We start from the raw sequence: 17,535 nt of genomic DNA on the forward strand, positions 1-17,535 counted from the left end.
TCTTTTAACAGCATGATGGATCAAGGCTCTTGCGTGGTTTAGCATTTTAGTGGCTGAGCCCAAAGATTAAAACAAGAGGGGGAAATCCCTTAGGAGCCCATCATCATTGTCACTGAAAATGGAAGACACTGAGAGCTCATTATTTGTGACACTGCAGGAAATAACAAAAATTTATTTTTTCAGTCAGTGAGATGGGTGTGTAATCCCAGGTCCAGAAGCCATACGTTAAAGGGAACCATTTGGTCAGCATGAGTTCTTACAGCTAGGATATTGTGTTTTTACATAAAGACCAACTATGACATAGTGTGGTTTCATAATAGCAACAACTATGAAAGTTTGCCTTTTGAGGAAGCCAAGAGGGCCTAAGGAGCAGTCTCTGGTGCTGTTGGAGGTCGAGATGGCCTAGGACCATCCTGGCCTGCCCTCTTTTATTAATCATAGGAACTCAGGCAGATCACTCCAGCTTTTCTGCTTCCAATGTCTTAGGAAGCCAAGAAGTCAGTAATTGACTCTGAGACTGGTTCACAGATCCGACATAAGCACATAGTGAGTCTTCAGTCAGCTGTCCCCACTGCTGGCCCTGATTGCCATTGCTGTGTTCCTGTGTTCATGCTGGAGTCCTGGGTACGTGCTTCTTTCTGTACTGCCTTCCAAATGGACCCAGACCCAGGTTGACAGTAACTGAGGATCAGTGCTGGGGTAAGTTCCTTGTTTCAGTTCTAAACAGGACTGAAGAAATCCACCCTACCGTTTAGCAGCCTGCCCTGCAGGCACAAGCTTGAAACCATTTCCATTTGCTTGACTGTAAAGGACAGAGGCCAACTGTTTACCAGCTCTGGGAATACCCTTTAGATTTTCTCTATCTTCTTCTTTCATGAGCAAACACACACACACACACACACACACACACACACACACACACACACACACACACACACACACCTTGCTGAGTTTCCTGACAGATTTTACTGACCAAGCCTTTGCTATGTTTATCTGACCCATAAGATGGCACATCTTTAAATAATATACAGCTTAGCATGAAACCATCCGAACGGAGGGGCCATGCGATAGTGGGCTGAGGGGAGTTTGCTGGTTTAAAGCACTGAGTTTAAGGCCTATGGATTGTTGATCTTGATCTCCTTCTGTAGTGATCCATCCTTCAAATTTACCACTTTATTTAGAGTATGTGGAGGTGGGACCATGTGTAATACCTAAGGACAACTTGTGAGATTAAGTTATCTCCACTATGTGAGTTCCAGGATTTGAACTCAGGCCCTTGGGCTTGGCTGCAAGCGCCTTTACCTGTTGAGCTGTCTTGCCCCAATTCACGAACCTAAAAGTGGTTTTAAAGACATTGGCTTCGAACACTTACGAATGCCTAGGTAGTTTTACTATCTATCACAGAGACTGCTTGCAAACCAAACCCTATTGGACTTTCTCAGTTAAGAGGGTATCTTGGGTGAAATGGCAATTCAGTATTGTTCTGTATTTGGGAACTCTCTTCGGTGTGTTGGGCTGGTGGCCACATTCTTACTACTATAGAAGTGGTACCACGCTAAAGTCTATTGGGGAAAGCCTGAGATGTTGCGGTGAGAATACACCACGGGTTAAGAATGGGCTGAGCCTGCAAATGTTACTGCAAACGTGATGCTTGTCAGAAACTCATTAATACTTTAGCCAAGCTCAAACCGAGAAGCAATGCTCTGGAAGCCTTTCCCCTGGTGAGAGTGCCTGGAGAGGAGGCACCCTCCTCCCATTCAACATGGGGGAGAGAGAGGAGGTAGGTGAGAGCTGTCAAAGCCTTATGCTCAGCACACTCTTATGCAGTACGTACACACACACACACACACACACACACACGCACGCACGCACGCACACACACACACACACACACACACACACACACACACACACACACACGTCAATAGTGTTCCTGTTCAGAGAGAGCACCAGACTCTTCAACTTCCTTAGTGTTTCCCAAAGTTCCCTCTCTGGTCATTACCAGCTAAAATGCTACCTGCTTTCCTTCGGTTTCCTTCCCATTCTTTCCTTCCTTCCCTCCTCCTTCTCCTCTCCCTCCTCTTCCTCTTCTTTCTCCCTCTCCTCCCCACTTCTCTTCCTTCTCTTCCCTCCTTTCTGTGCACCTCTGAATTTCCTATACACTTTTGAAGAATCAGCTTGAGGTTCTCATCTCTGGTGTTCTCTGTGGCTTCCTCCTCTGTTCTACATAGCCCTTGCTACACAGGAGACCCCTCCTGGGGAGTAGCCTACTCTCACACCTATGCAAACTACAGCAGGCAGCTATCCGATCTTCACTCTACAGCTCTGGCTCTCACAGGACGCAGCTAAATTATAGGCCCTGGCTAAGTTTAGCTGGATGAATTAATAAGTATATACAGTGCTGGAGATGAGTTGAAAAATCAGGGTTTCTGAGAACTATCATGTTTTGTGAGGAGTTCTTATTCTGTGTCACTGTCCAGTATTTAGCAGTTTCCCTAACCCCTAAAGACTAAATGTCAGGAAGCCTTCCCCTGATACCCACACAGTTGTGACAATCAAAAACTGTTTTCAGATCTTACCAAATGTCACCTACATGAAAAAAGCACACCAGGATACTTTAAAGAAGCTGTGCGTGTGATATGTATATGTGTGTGTACTTATATGTGTACATGTGTGTGTGTACATTGTGACATCAGTGGTTTGCTAATGGTTTTCATAAGCAGGCATGAAGTTCTTTTCAAATTAGCAAACTGTATACACTGAACTGTTGGTGCTTGACTGTTCTGTGAGCTACTTTAGTGGACAAAGTACAGTATTATAAAGTAAAGCATCTCTTCGCCTATGAGAGCCCTTTGGAGTCACTGACTAAGTAGGAGGTGCTCAGAAGTAGCATCAGCCAAGCTTGAAAGTGGAGCCTTTGCCAGGCAGTGCTGGAATCTGTGCGTTAATTCAGGCAATCTTCGCTCTGTATTTAGAGTAGGAGATCGAGGCCCAAAATTATTGCATTACTTGATCCAAGGGCCTCAGATATCAGTGAAAATGAGCTGTGAAGATGTGCCCAGTGCTTGACCTTCACACCATCCTGGGCTGCCCACCTCTCTCTCATGGGAGTCTTTCTGTCTAATGGAGAAGATAGGTTCAGGGTTCTGTTTAGAGGTGGATTGGCACCAAGATGTGAGCACCCGTCTGTTTCACATTCTGTGTGGTGATCTGCCTTCTTCACAGTTCTTATATCTGGTAGTGATACACCTGGCTATGTGGGGGCACACAGCATAAAGGTGTGTTCTTTGGATGATGAGAAGGAAAGTTCAAGGAGGTAAGCCCTGGACACGAGAGATTTGCATATTCCCTCATCTTTCGTACACAGGAGGCCATTGCAAAAGTTACATCCCTCAAGAGACCTCAGATCAAAATGGTCATTCAATATGGCTCCAGGCCCTAATTGAGTTTCTCTATTTCCCAATTTAATTCCAAAGCCCAAATGAGTTTCTAAATTTTTGTTGTGCTCTTTCGTTCTCTCTCTCTCTCTCCCTCCCACTCTCCCTCCCTCTCTCTCTGTGTGTCTGTGTGTGTGCTCCCATGCATATGTGATTGCAGTATATGTGGACATGTGTCTGCACATATAGTACTGGGTGTCCAGGCATGTGGAGGCCAGAAGTTGACTTTCAATGTCTTCCTCTGTGGTTGTCCAGTTTATTTTCTGAGACCAGCTCTCTCACTGAACCTGGAGATCACCAATTTGGCAAGACCAGCCAATGCTCAAGTTCCAGGGATCCTCCTGTCCCTACTCTGACTTTTTACATGATTCTGGGGTTCCAGACTCCTCTGCTTGCACAGCACGTACTGACTGAGCCATCTTTCCAGGACACAGTTCTTAGCAGCCTTCTGTAATCCATTGCTAAATACCTCCCCAGTAAGTACTTTGCCCTGGAAAGAAAGTTCACATGGAATTTTTTTTAATGAGAAGACTTATTTTCTTCAAAATCTCATTTTGATGCTAAACAGCAAATATAGACAAACCAACAAATAAAACATTTTTTTAAATTCTTCCCCACTTTCTATGGTTCTTTCTCAGTGTTTGCTACTAAGATAGCAAAGCTTTTATCTTGTGCATTGAGAAGAAAAACAGTAAATTAAGCAGTGGGTGAGGATAGATAAAGCTGTATATAGTGAGACAGTTATACTGGGAAGGGGAAGTGACGTTAGGGAATAGTGGCTATGGTGGGGGACTATAGGTTTCCTACCCTTAAGGAGGAGGAAGTAGCTTTCTATAGGCTATGTATGATGAGGGATAAAATTGTCTTGGACTAAAAGGCTGAAGTATCTGTTGCAGTAAAATCACCTGGTATGGGAAAGCAAGCTACAATCTGTAGGCCAGACCAGGCATGTATACACACACGCACAGGGGTGAGAGCATTGTTGTCCTGCCTGTAGCTTCATCTTCTGATTCATTTCCAAGGTCTGGGCCTCTGGAGTTGGTATCATACCACACAGTTTGGGAATGGTGCCCTGGCTGAGAGTGGATTCCTGCTTGGTACTCAGTTCTATGTGACCTTGAGTTAGTTGCCTGAAGACTGTAAGACTGTACTCCGTTGCTTTATCTGAAAATCAAGACTGCTATAGGGAGGAGGAGATAACACAGGACAAAGCAGAGATAAGCATCAGGCTCAGAGGACTCAGAAGGTGTAAGCCCTTACCTATCTCTTTTCATCTGTGTCCACATCAAGACATGAGTCACCCTGTCCCACCTCAGCATGGCTATACAGAGCTTTGTCCACTGTATAGGCCATCACTGAGCCGCCAGTGAGCCTTTCCTTCCCGGTCCTCTCAGAACCTGCATCTTCCCGAAGAGCCCTGCACCTTTCCCTGTACCCACTCCCAGATGCCCCCTCTCCTGGACTGCAGGTCCCTGAAGGTCCAGCATGCACAGCCTCATACCCAGTACCCAGAGCAAAAGGGGAGCTAACAAATGGTCTGACTACATTAATGAAAATGCAGTCCACTTATATCAGTTCACAAAGATGGTAACTGAGTGAGACCCATACCTATATAAAAGAAATAACAAGCTATAAAATTAAAAATACCCCCCTAGTAATCAGCGCGTGGAATTATGATTTGAGACTGATTGTCTCTCAAACAAACAGTGCCTCAGAACTAGTTGAAATACCCCACGTGTAGACACAGTATCAGAAGGTCATCACTGCATTGGCCTTAAAAGGTGTTTTCCCTAGACCAAGGAGGACACAGTTTATTGGGTTATGTTCTGAGTTTATCACCTCTGTATAGTTCATAGGTTAGCATCGGTGTCTATTGAATGAACAAATTAGGCTGTCAAAAAAGAATTTAGGGAAATATTTAAAGTACCTGAAAAAACAAACCATGTTTGGCTTCTAACACTTTTGATGGTAGTTGGAACCCCAGAAATTAGTCCTGGACCGTACTAGCCAGTGTACCAATGAGTTGCAGGGTAATGTTGGCTTTACCAGATGTGGCTGGAAGGGTTCTACCTTCAACTTAGCCATAGTCCGGGTCCTCCCTGGCACTGCTGCTTAGAGAATGGCATTTCAAGCATCCTTGACAGTTTGCATCTGATTGGAACATGCTTTCTCCATGATGGTATTTTAGGATGTAGATGAAGTTAAACACGTGCACTCACACATGCATGTGTGCGTCTGTACACGGCGTCCTGCCTCATCTGAGACGGTTCTGCAACCTCGCAGTGATGTATGGGTTTCCTTGGGTTAGGGACAGAAAGCGAACAATGGTGTTCAATTACCAACAGGGGTAGCCCACTGTAATTATATGGCAGGAGGTCTTCACACAGCTTGGCACTGAGCCTCTGCCCTCCCTTCTTACTGTTGGGAAAATGACGGGTATTCCATAGAACCTCAGCATGATTAGAGACAGCAAACATCGAGAGAGAGCCGGAGAAGTTACCCTAGTTCGACACCGACAGGTAGCTTGGGCCGTCATTGGTCTTGTTGGTTGTTTAGCCTGGATTGCTCCATTCCCATGTTGGCAGTCTCCTCTGTCGTTAGCACTAGAGACGTGGGGTCATTTGGGCCCTACGTCAAGTCTTATTTCAACTGTGTCTTTGTGTGGTGAGTAGAGATCAGAGTGCACATCTCCTTCCCGTGTTTACATACTATTTAGATCTCTGTAGCAGCTGTAAAGTTTTAATGCCTGGCTTCTGAGAGGTTACATTGGAGCATTGGACTCAATGTGTCAGATAGTTCCATGTAAGGTTATTCAGCATTAAATACATGATGAGGTCTGAAGGCGGCTTTTCTCCACTAGAGCTGAGGAAGCGTGTCAAAATGTGAGGTCCTTTTTGGTTTTCCTAGGGAAATGCCAGCGGTCAGTGGTGAAGACCACTGTGTGGGGTGGGCGTGGGGGCAGGGCGCTATGTCCTGCAGTGAACAGCATCCTTTTACACTCTGGAAGCCAGGCCCTTCAAAATGCTGAGGGCCCTGATGAGAGTGCGAGCTTGCTGTCTTCCAGCTGAGTCTGAGAGAGACTCGGTCTATTTTGTGAGAACAAAGGTTCTGCTCCCTAAAATCAAGGAGACCGCCTGCATCCCAGAGTGCTTCAGTGATCAAAGTCAGTGAAGTGAAGCATGTCGATCATCCTCCTGCCTCAAAGCCAAACTCTTTTAGCATTGATTTTGAGCTGCAAGGAACCAAGACCCCCATCTGTAGCGAGGCTTTCCGACAGCTCCCTGTTTGTGTTGAGGTATGGAAGTGGAGTGTGGAGGCCCTAACAAAAGTGAGTTTTTCCCTCAATATGATAATAATCGCTTGTATCCTGCTGCCCATTTTAAACCATCAGAAGCATTTCTAATTTAAAAAAAATGTAAACAGATTTCATTTGAAAAATATTTTAAAGATTAGTTCCTAAATACCCATTTTCTATTGCAAACAGCATGGACACATTCAGATATCAACAGGAGAATTCAAGAAATCAGATCCTTAAAAAAAAAAAAAAAATGAAACCAGGGAACGGAAAGTTGTTTTTCTTTCCTCATGAAAAAAGTTAGTCTTCTGTCAGAAAAACGCACTCTATGTCCACTTAAAAAAATAAATTGTACTGAATGTTACGAATAAATACTTCTGAATAAAGAAGGTTATATTAGGGAATTATAATTGTACCTATTTAAAGTAATTTAGAATCCCTTTATTTTGGAACAAGTCAGTAAAATATATCAGGAGGTTTGCTTTCAACAAATTTTGTGTTACTTACTTTGGAATATTTTTTTTGCCCGAAAATTTACTCAAATAAGTTAGACTGTCAATGTTTCCATTTATGCGCATATGTGAATGTTTAATGTTCCCTGTCAAAAGGGCAGAGGGAACTAGATTCTTTTCTATTATAATATTGGTACGATTCATGATGTGAGCTACTCTGTTCTAGATTCAGTATTCTATGTGCAAGTTTCTTTGCTAAACATTAAAATTTACTAGATCATTATTCTTATCAACAAACCTTCTTTGGTAGATAGAACCATTAGTGTCACTTTACAGAGGAAGAAATTAGAGCTTAAAAGTGTAATCCAGGATTCTCACATCCATGGTTCAACGCTGTCCTTGCTATGTATAAATAATACCTTGCAAGCATAATTTTTGAATGGCGAATTAAGTGAACATTTTAGCCTATGGATGCCTCTCTATACAAGAAAAAATACAAATAACTAAAAACTATCAGGAGTAGCAAGTTCGATGACTGCACATCTGAAATTAGACTTAAAACACATATACATGAAAAGTTAACACTGGAGAAGCTCGCTTAATGTAGCAAAATTAACTTCACTTTAAAGTTTCACAAGCAATAGTAGCAGACGCTGGCAGGTTTGGGGCTCTGCTGCAAGCTGACACTTTGAGGGAATGTTCTTAGCAAAACACTCACTTCAACGGAAATTAGGTCAGCCTTCTGGAACATTTATCATGTGTACCTGTCACCAGCCAGACCCAGTCCTAAAGTGAACTAAGATCACACGCAGTGGTCCTTCCTTCTCTGAGAGCTGCAAAGGACAATATAAACCAATCGTTCTACAAATATGTGAGTTTGGCAGACACTCCCATGAAACTTAGGCCAACACCCATATAGTTGCTCTGGGGATTGAATTCCTCAATACTCTGTTTATAGAAATTTGAAACAGTAAATGGATTCGGTCTGTTCTGAAAAACACTCTGTCCCATGGCTCCTTTGGAAGAACATGTACAGTTGCTATAGAAGGGTGTGGGCAGATGCCCCAAGTCTGACTTGGAAGACCAAGCCGTCAGCTCCTGTTCGTTCACACCAAATCACCAGACACAGGTGATTTGTTTGCATAGCTGCAAGGGCACCTCTGCTGAAGCTAAGTAGTTGCTAATTTGATATTGCAACAAGAGTAATCAGCAGAAGCCAGAGCGGCGGAAGGTTAAGATGGGGTGCATTGTCAAACCAAAACAGCATAAATAAGTCAGAGCGCCCTGCGATTTCAGCCATCGTGCGACATCATTTTGGTGTCAGAGTACCGAGGAGTGAGAGTGCACCTGTGTCAGCATGTGTGTGCTTCAGAACGAGGCCTGAGGGTTCCATGAACTTAAGTGACCGTGTCTCTGAGCCACCATCCCTACATCAGCCAGATTAGCTTAACCTCTTTGGAATTCTTCTTTTCATATGTCTATGATGGGCGAACACGTCCCACAGACTTAACAGACTCATGAAGAACGGTAAAGAAAAGGGTGAAATCATGAAATACTTATGCAGTATCAGGAATTTACATGGCAAGAAATTCATGCACATACACAGAGTTAGGATGTGTGGGGTTTGCTACACTGTTCAAGTGATAGCGAAAGTTGAGAGAGTTATAATTTCTGATTTCTACCCCATTCCATCCACAACCCTGCCACTGTGTGTGTGTGTGTGTATGTGTGTGTGTGTGTGTGTGTGTAAATGGGTTCGTGTACAACTCTCTGTGATGGTTATGAAATGCCCACAGTAGAGATTCTTTAAACATTTAAGCAGAGAATTATTAAAGTTTTGTTGTCTTTGCAAAGCAATATGCTCTGTGGGCCTGTTTCCTATGAGAATCTGAATTGAATGGCTGGGTAAGAAAATGGGGGATGAAGAAATCCATCCATGATTCTTTGCTTAGGAAAAAAAATTAGGAAAACCAAAAAAAAAAAAAAAAACCTTCCCAACCTTCTTGATCGCACACTCTATTAAGCCAGGACCAGAAAACAATTTCTAATCAGCACTGAGATCTGGGCCCAGATTGTGCTGGCCTTTTGTCGCAGGCCTCAGATCTGTACTCTATTCACACATGCTCACTTCCAGCTGTTGTCATTGAAATCCCACATAATCTTCCAAGGTCGAAGGGCAGTCACCCATGGCTGCTGCAGTTAAAAGGTTATGCTGATTTCTGTTGTCAAATATTGGCCCTTTTCTCTTCCAATCACTCCCATTCTACTTCTCTTTAACAAGAAGAATCCAGCCTAGAATTGTATTACATGACTTTAAAGTCTTAAAAAGTGTCCCTTCATTGTACTTACCCGGTGTGGCCTGAACAGTCTAATTCAATCCGTTATATTTCACAAGGAGTTATCTAGTACCTCTAAAATACTTTGTGTTTGTGCTAGGCCAGCAAATTCAAAGTATCTGGGCCTGCGTGATTTGTAACCTGCAGTTGTTCCTGCAGAAATGTGTAATACAGACTCTATCATTGAATAAACACGACAAATGATGGCATTAGTGGTAGTGTAACTGTCACAAGAATTGTACAAAGCAGAGTGCACAGGCAGTGGAAGCTCTTTGTGATCTAGAGTATCAGCTGATGTTACGATATTTGGAGAACTAGGTTTCAGATGTCTCTTTAGGTTATTTTTCTGTGTAGCCTTGGAAGCATAACCAAGAGCATTTTTTAACAATGCATTGCTTCAGCTCATCAATGATTTTCTATCCATGCTTAGTGAACCAAAATCAGTTTTGAGTGTCTTAAAATTGGCCCGTAGCTGCTGGTCACTGGTTCTCCCTGACATTGCCCATGTCTTCCGCTGGTTTAGCAAGCTGAGCTCCATTAATGGTTTCACAACCACACGAATTAGACCCAAAAAGGAAAGGCAGGGTGATGGGCCATGAAGGTTCTCTGCTGTTTTATACTCATGAACCAGGGTAGCCCTCGGGTGATCCAGTTCCATGTCTGTTTCACTTAAGATAATCAGTTTCAGATGTATTCAGGGAATAAATTTCCTTATTTTTTCCCTAATATATGCAAGGGTTCGTAGTAGAGGCTGAAGTTATTACAAATAGTTCCAGCCATTTGTCAATTACCAGTTGTTACTGTCCGTGTGTGTAGACAATTTTGATTTAGAACACAAAAGCAATAAGTTTGGTCCAAATCCCCCCCTTTACTTAAAAAAAAACTAGGTTAATTTCAAAACAAACTGAAAAACCATCAAAATTAATTTTTAAAGAAATCAAAAGGACAAACTATCGTTCGCTCTGTGCTAATGATAGTGGCTTATCTTGGCTGATGTAAATTGCTCTCCATTTGTTTATATTTCAATGGCATACTCGAAAACATAATCCCAAAAGTTAATTTCTCTGTTCTTAAACAAGTCTTCACTTGGAAAACATTCATTTACGGTGTGTTCTGAAGGTTTAGGGAAAACAGTGAAGTTAATTTACTCTCATAAAACAAACAAACAAACAAAAACAAAACACATTGAATGGACGTGCGTTCAGCCCAGAGTGGGACGATGGAAGAGAGAGTTTTTTCTGCCTTTAGGACCCGGCAAAATTGAGGTGTTTGGAAATTTAAGGGGAAGAAGCACATATTTAATGGATTGTTGAAAAACACTTGACTTTTATTAATCTAAATATCTTTGTCAAAACATAGTATTGGTCACACCACTTGGCCTTGGTGTTTCCTTCTATTTCTAGGTTTGTCCATGATGTCATGCGTCAAACATTCACAAACATACCAATAAGTTAAAAAATTACTCTGGATTTTAGATGCTTGGCTAATAAACATCCTTTACTTCATGCAATAAATTCTATTTGAAATTGTCAGCCAATCAAATGTTGTTTATTAAATGCTACTGATATTTAATACAGAAGTTAGTAGACGTGTTGCCTGTGATAGATTGGAGATAAAATGTTATGTAGAGAAAATTAACAATGCACATTCTTATCCGACTCTCGCCGTCTGAACGATCTTAGGCAAATCTCTGAATATCTCAAGTTTTCAGCTTTCACTTCTATAAAATCATAACATTACCAGCCATACGGTTGCAATATGGTTTAGATATCTTAAAAATAGTCTCCGACACAGTACCGAACACAACAGATACTAGACAGATTATACTTTTGATGAAATTGAGTACTACCCACAGAGGGACTACAGAAATGTTCTACAGAAAGGACCCATGCTTTGTGATACCCATGGCTTGCTGAGTCCATTTTCCCTAATGTAGACACAGCAAGGTGATTGCAAAGTGCGAAGCGTCCCTCAGTCCTGAAGTGACAACGTTCGGTCAGGTTCCAGGTTCCCCTTAGCGCATGACTCCTGTGAGGGAGAGATGGGGAGGGGTGGTGTTCACCATGTCCTTATAGACAAACATCAGCCCCAAATAAATCCTACCCCTGCCATTTGACTGCAAAATAGTAAGCCCAAGCTTAGGAAGGAAGTTTATTCAAGAAATAGAGACTTTGGGTTGTAAATGTTCCTTGTGGATTTAATAGTGTTCTCCACCTTCAGTTTCCTGGGCAGTCTTTTGGTTTATAGATATTTTGCCATTGTTTCTATTTCTGCTAGAGCATTCCAGGGGGCTGTTCTCCATAACACACTCTGATGAACACTGATAGGGGCTCCCAGTGTGGAGAAGAATGTATCAAAGAGTAGCAAGCAAGCCACTTTTGCTCACAGCAAAGAGAGTGTACATTTGGGTCATATTGGAAACTAAAGCCTAAAGGGGATTCTCTGAGAGGCTTTAACCATGTGGCTAAGGACTCTAAGTGTATAGTCTCGAGTCATGAAATAGCAGTGGCTTTTAGATGGAACCTACCGGTCATACGCTGTCCTTCCTCTACTAGGCTAGTAATGAGCTAGGAAGCTGATACCAGGCATCACAAGTACATATGCCTACAAGGCCTTACAGTCTGTCTGCCTGAGCAGATGTGTATGATAGAAAAGTCCAGGGAGTGTGGTAAACCCAAAAGTTCATGTCCAAGTACAGTTGCCCCATTTCAAATACGACAAAAGCCAGAGCATGCTGGTAGAGCAGATGTTTGCAGACTGGAACTGGTCAGCGAGCCCCAATTTTTGACACTTCAGATTCAGAAGGGAAAAGTCAGTTAGTTATGGCCTGTGTACATGCGAAGTTACTACAGCAAATATAATACGCCTTGGTTTGTTTCAAATACATTACTTTCAACAGAAAATAATATGTTGTATAATTTTGTGTCTTTACAAATAAATATATGAATTCTTTATATTTTTAATACAAGGGATTTTTCCAGAGCCCAGAAATATCACAGACTTCTCCAGTGAATGGCAAAGAAATTAGTTATGATGCAACTTATCATATAAAATATAAGTCATAATATAAATTATGCTAAAGTTAGAATTCATCCTTATTTGAACTCATAGAAATAAACACCTCTGTTTAGCTCCTTAAAGCCCTGTTTTCTGAGATACCCTAATTGAGGACAGAAGTAGATATTGCTATGTCAATAATAACATGGTAATTACCATGCTGCAGTTGGAACCCACGAAGTAAGGCTATCTAAGTCATTGAACAAATAGGGCACCGATAAAGGGGGGTGGTGCTGAGCCCTCTGACGATCTAAGTTTGTAAGCTACAACAATGACCTTTTGGTTTATTGACAGAGGTCAGAGATGATGTCAATGAAGTGGGGGGCGAGTGGCCTAAGTCACGTGGAATAGAAATCCTTCATAACTTCACCTTATTAATTTCTGGCCTTTTGGCCAAAGTCAGGTTTAACTCAGCCTTATTTATTGAACACATATGAAATACATACAGGTGTATCCCACAAGCACTTGTAGGCTTGTTATGCGATCAGAAGAAGGAAGTGAACCCCAGGGAGGAGGTTTCTTTACACAACTAGTGGCCTCTGAAAAACTAGTACAGTGGCTGCATGTTCCAAGACACCCAGACTTCTGCTGGAATAAGGATAAGGTGGAAATAAGGGACCCTCTTCCTTCTCAGAGGCTGAGAAACAGGTCCCAGAAAGGCTCCTTTCTCAGCCTGTGATTTACTAATGGTGGAGACTCAACTACTAAGAAGAGGAAAAAATGGAAATCATCATATGAATTTGTCGGTGCACTGCAGTCAACTTACATCCATAACCGAATGAGATCTAATAACTCAGGACAGGGAGCGCCTTGCTCTCTGAATTTGAGAAACACCTAGTCTTGTATACAGTCTCACTGTGTCCTCCTCGGATACAGACTTCCCTGTGTGGAGACAGTCAGCTTTCTCTGATGGCTAGCCCTAAAAAATGACATGTCCTTGGCTCTCTTCCTCAACATCTAGGCAGTTCAGCAGGTTTGCCACATCTCACCAAATCTAGCTTTTCCTGCCCTGCCTTAACATTCAAAGGTAGATGGATATTCAGTCCTCTCATAAAATGAGGTTTGGTTTCCAGAGAATGGGGTTTTCTGAAATAATTGCTAACGTTATTGAGGTAAAAGAACCACTGCTTCTAAGAAGTCATGAAAGAGTTCCTCTTTACATACAGTCTCTCCAGAAAGGCTCCTCCTCTCACACTGAGAATGGCTGACTCTGAGCTCTATGAAACCTATGCTGTACTTGGGAATTCACTGAACAAATGTACAGTAGCTATCTTATGTAAAAAAGAAAAGAGACCCGCTCCTATTCGAATCTCCTATTCGGTTCTGAACTCAGTTTAGAACTTTGAGGCAGATCATTGAGCAGTCTGCATGCATCTCAGGCATACTTGACAGGGTCTGGGTTTTCTAGTAATTTCTAAGGGCCCCTGTTCAAAATAGAGACCTCGAAACCTTTCTGGAATTTACTGAACTCACTCGGTTCCAGAGTTTACAGAGATCCTTAATGTTCATCACATCGGAATTTCAAACCACTTAAACTTTGGTTTCTGTTTCTACTTCTTCTTCTTCATCTTGCAATCAAGTTGAGCGGCCTGATCAGCGTCGTTTCCTCACAAGCCATCGCCATGACTCAGTTGTGAGAGTGACCGAGAGCTTAAGCTTCTCAGGTTGCCTGTAACTATGCCCACACCTCACTCCTTCTGTCACTTCTGAGGCTTCCTGTCATCTACCAGTGTTTTCCCAACCCTTATGTCTGTCAGGGACAAATTATAAATACAATCCATCTGATAATTCAGTTATGCTGGGAAGAGAGTTGTGCTACCACGAGAGCATGTGAAATACACACGTCCTTTGTTTTCATGGTTTGACTCTCAAACCTTCCTTCACACTCTCACCTGCTTCGCCCAGAGACACAGGCTTCTGAGAGAAGGGCGAATGATCTTTGCAGTGATATTCTCAGCCATCATGATCCTAGTTTAAGTCTGAGACTGGACTTCTTGGGGGCAGGAGTCAATGTCCATTGAACAATTCTGCTCTTTGCCTCTACTTTGTGTTTGCTCTCCTAGACAGTGGACCAGAATGAAAACCATAATGCATACTCAGGCATTTCTTAGCAGAGATGTCAATGGTACCCTCTCCAGCAGAAGCCACATGGAATTTTTTTCCTGTGCTGGTCCTCTTGGAAGGGATAAATGTGAACGGCTTGGCTTTCTTTGTATGATTTAGTTTCTAGGGTTTGGTTTATTTTAACCTTATTACCAAACATTTGAGAAACAAACACATTCTGTAACTGTTTTTATTCAAAAAAAAAAAGAGGCCAGTTTGAGTTTTGCTCATTCAGAGTCTCTCTAGAGTACTTCATGCTTGACAAGTACCTTCCCTCGAGCTGGAGCAACAATGACAGAACAGACTCTGCCAGCTCAAAAGGGGGCACACTCAACATGAGCAAAGGGGACTGGCCATCTTGTGTGCCAGCTACTGTATTAGAGCCATGCCCAGCACATGGGTCAGTGCTGAAAACAGAGAACGGAGTTCTTCCATAAGTGAGGTCTGTTAGGGCAGACTGTTGGCAGAGGTATCAGGAGAGCTTGGTCCTGAGGGACAAGTGAGGGATGATGAACCCACAAGAGGAGTTGACGCTACCCATGTGGGACTCGTGCAAGGTTTCTAATAGGCCAGTGTGCTCTGAGTGCATCGGATGTATCTCGGCGCGCTCTGCACCTGCCGCCCTCTCTACCTCAAAGCCTTTGCTCATCTGCCAAAGATGTCATCTGCTTTCTGTCGCAGTTGTCTTCTCAAAACGCTTCAGACAGCCTCTTAGGAAAGATTTTCCCTCACGGTCCTTCCTAATGCTCTTGCTGTGAGTTCTCTTCCTGTCACTTAGACTGTTTGTGATCCCCCCCCCACTAATCTATGTTAAACTGTTTTAGCTGTCTCTGTGGTTAAACTGTAGACTCTGAAATTAGGGACCCAGGTCTAGCACAGCACCTGGCCTGTGTTAGCCACTCAGTAAATGTCTTAAGAGAGCGACTGGTCAGATCTTCCTGCCATTGAGAAGGTTCTTACTTCAGATTAGAGAATGGATTCTTGAGGGTACCAAAATGAATCAATGGATAGTAGACAAGAAATTATTTGAAGACTCTCTGTCATGGTGGTTAGAACCAGGGATGCCCTCACCTCGATCACGAGAATGTGGAACCATGCATGGTGGAAGAATGTAGACCAGAAGCTGAATCAATGTGTGGACACATGGGATTAGGTAATTGTATAAAGCCAGAGTAAGGATGCCACCAAAACACAGAAAGATGAGTACTTTGGGTGTATTGGATCTAAGGCTACCTATGAGATGTCTGGAGAGAATGTCCAGTAGGTGCTTAATTTAAATATTTGGAACCCAGAAGAGACCTTAGCAGAAGGAAACAATTTGAGCATCCTCAGTTAAAAGGTCCACTTATCTGTTTATTCACAGATATTCACTTGCTACTTTGAGGTATAGAGATTCCGGTAGTGAGCAAATTAAATATAAATATAGTTTCCACAATTCATTTACTCAGAAAGTGACACCTAAGGTCCCTCTCCCCCAAACCAGTCTTCATCAAGACAGACTCACTTTGGGGTGGCAGAATTTGGGGTGGTCTGTGTTTATATTTACTCAGTTCAGAAATGCGTCTTTTCTTAAAATATAGGCTTTCAGGGTTTGACATTCAAGCAAGCGTCAGCCCGTAACTTGTGGGACAAAGAGAGATGCTCGAAAACTGTGTTTCCCATTCCACTTCGATTTTCTGGCTGTTGTGTGCACTGAGCCCGCACTCCCGTGCACTGAGGCCGGGTTTCCTTTGTTATGGTCTGTGGGATAAATGCGATCTTAATGGCGCCCAGTAAAATAGAAATGTTATGATCTGTTTTGACAAGACCTCTTTAAGGGAGTTTTTTATTTATTTGTTTAAGTTTTTGCTTCTTGGTTCTCTTAATCCAAGAGACAGTACCTCTTACCGAACAAGAGTCCCCAGATAGATACCCAATTGTTGGTTGCTTTGATAAGTAAAAGTCCTTAAGAACTTCTAAGGTGAACCTTTGCTGTTTCATTTTAAACACCAGGTTATGGTTGCTGTATATCCTAATATTTAGAACTACTTTTAGTACCATAGATATTGTGTGCTATATCAGAGTTAACTGGAAAATTTAAAACTCAGGAAGAAAACTTCTTTATTCAAAACTGTTTTATAGTGAAAGGAAAGAGCTCACAGACACTAATGACCCTCTGACACATAGCTGCTTCTGTACACTCTGTATGTGGCATCTAGTAAGCTTTCTGGTACGCATGCTCTGACGCACGGCAGTCTTCTGCCCCTCAACAACGAATGAAATATAGACTTTATGAAGCAAGGACATCTTACTTATGGTATCTGTGCATTCAGATTTCCCTTTTCTCATGTCAAATGGCTTAAGGTATGTGTCTTATTGCAAAGAACAGTAGTTTGTGGGGGGGGGTTGTTTGTTTGTTTTTGTTTCTTTTTTTTTTTTAATCTCTTCAGTTAACACTTTCTCCCGTGCATCTCACTTTAAAGCAGGTAAAGATTAAATTGGCTTCACAGACAAATCCACCCAGTGGAATGTGCCTTGTAGGATACACAGAGTCAAAGCTGTAGGCACAGGAATAGAAAGCACCTTAGACTGTGCACCCCTGGCCATTCGCAGTAAACCGTTCTGAATACGCCACGAAGTTGTACAAGGTCTCTACATAGATACAGAGTCAGATGTTCTAGAGAAAAAAGTCACTATATTCAGCTAAAATTGAGCAAACATAAAATTCAAGAATGAAACAACTTTGAACCGTTTATGCATTTGACTAACACAAAAGCTACTTTTCTCTAAACAAATACAATTTTGTGTTTGTGTACAAACCAATTTGTTCCTATATTTTGAAAACTGAATTTTTATTTCCTGTTCGGCTTTTCCAA

At 42.3% G+C, this 17,535-nt stretch overlaps 1 protein-coding gene across 10 annotated transcripts in view; it reads left to right on the forward strand.

The window, feature by feature from the left end:
- The window catches only part of Nfia (nuclear factor I/A), a 538,386-nt gene that overhangs the window by 400,673 nt on the left and 120,178 nt on the right, over positions 1 to 17,535 (forward strand). The window lies entirely within an intron of this gene.

Source organism: Rattus norvegicus, chromosome 5 (assembly GCF_036323735.1).
Source record: "Rattus norvegicus strain BN/NHsdMcwi chromosome 5, GRCr8, whole genome shotgun sequence".
In the NCBI taxonomy this organism is placed as follows: domain Eukaryota; kingdom Metazoa; phylum Chordata; class Mammalia; order Rodentia; family Muridae; genus Rattus; species Rattus norvegicus.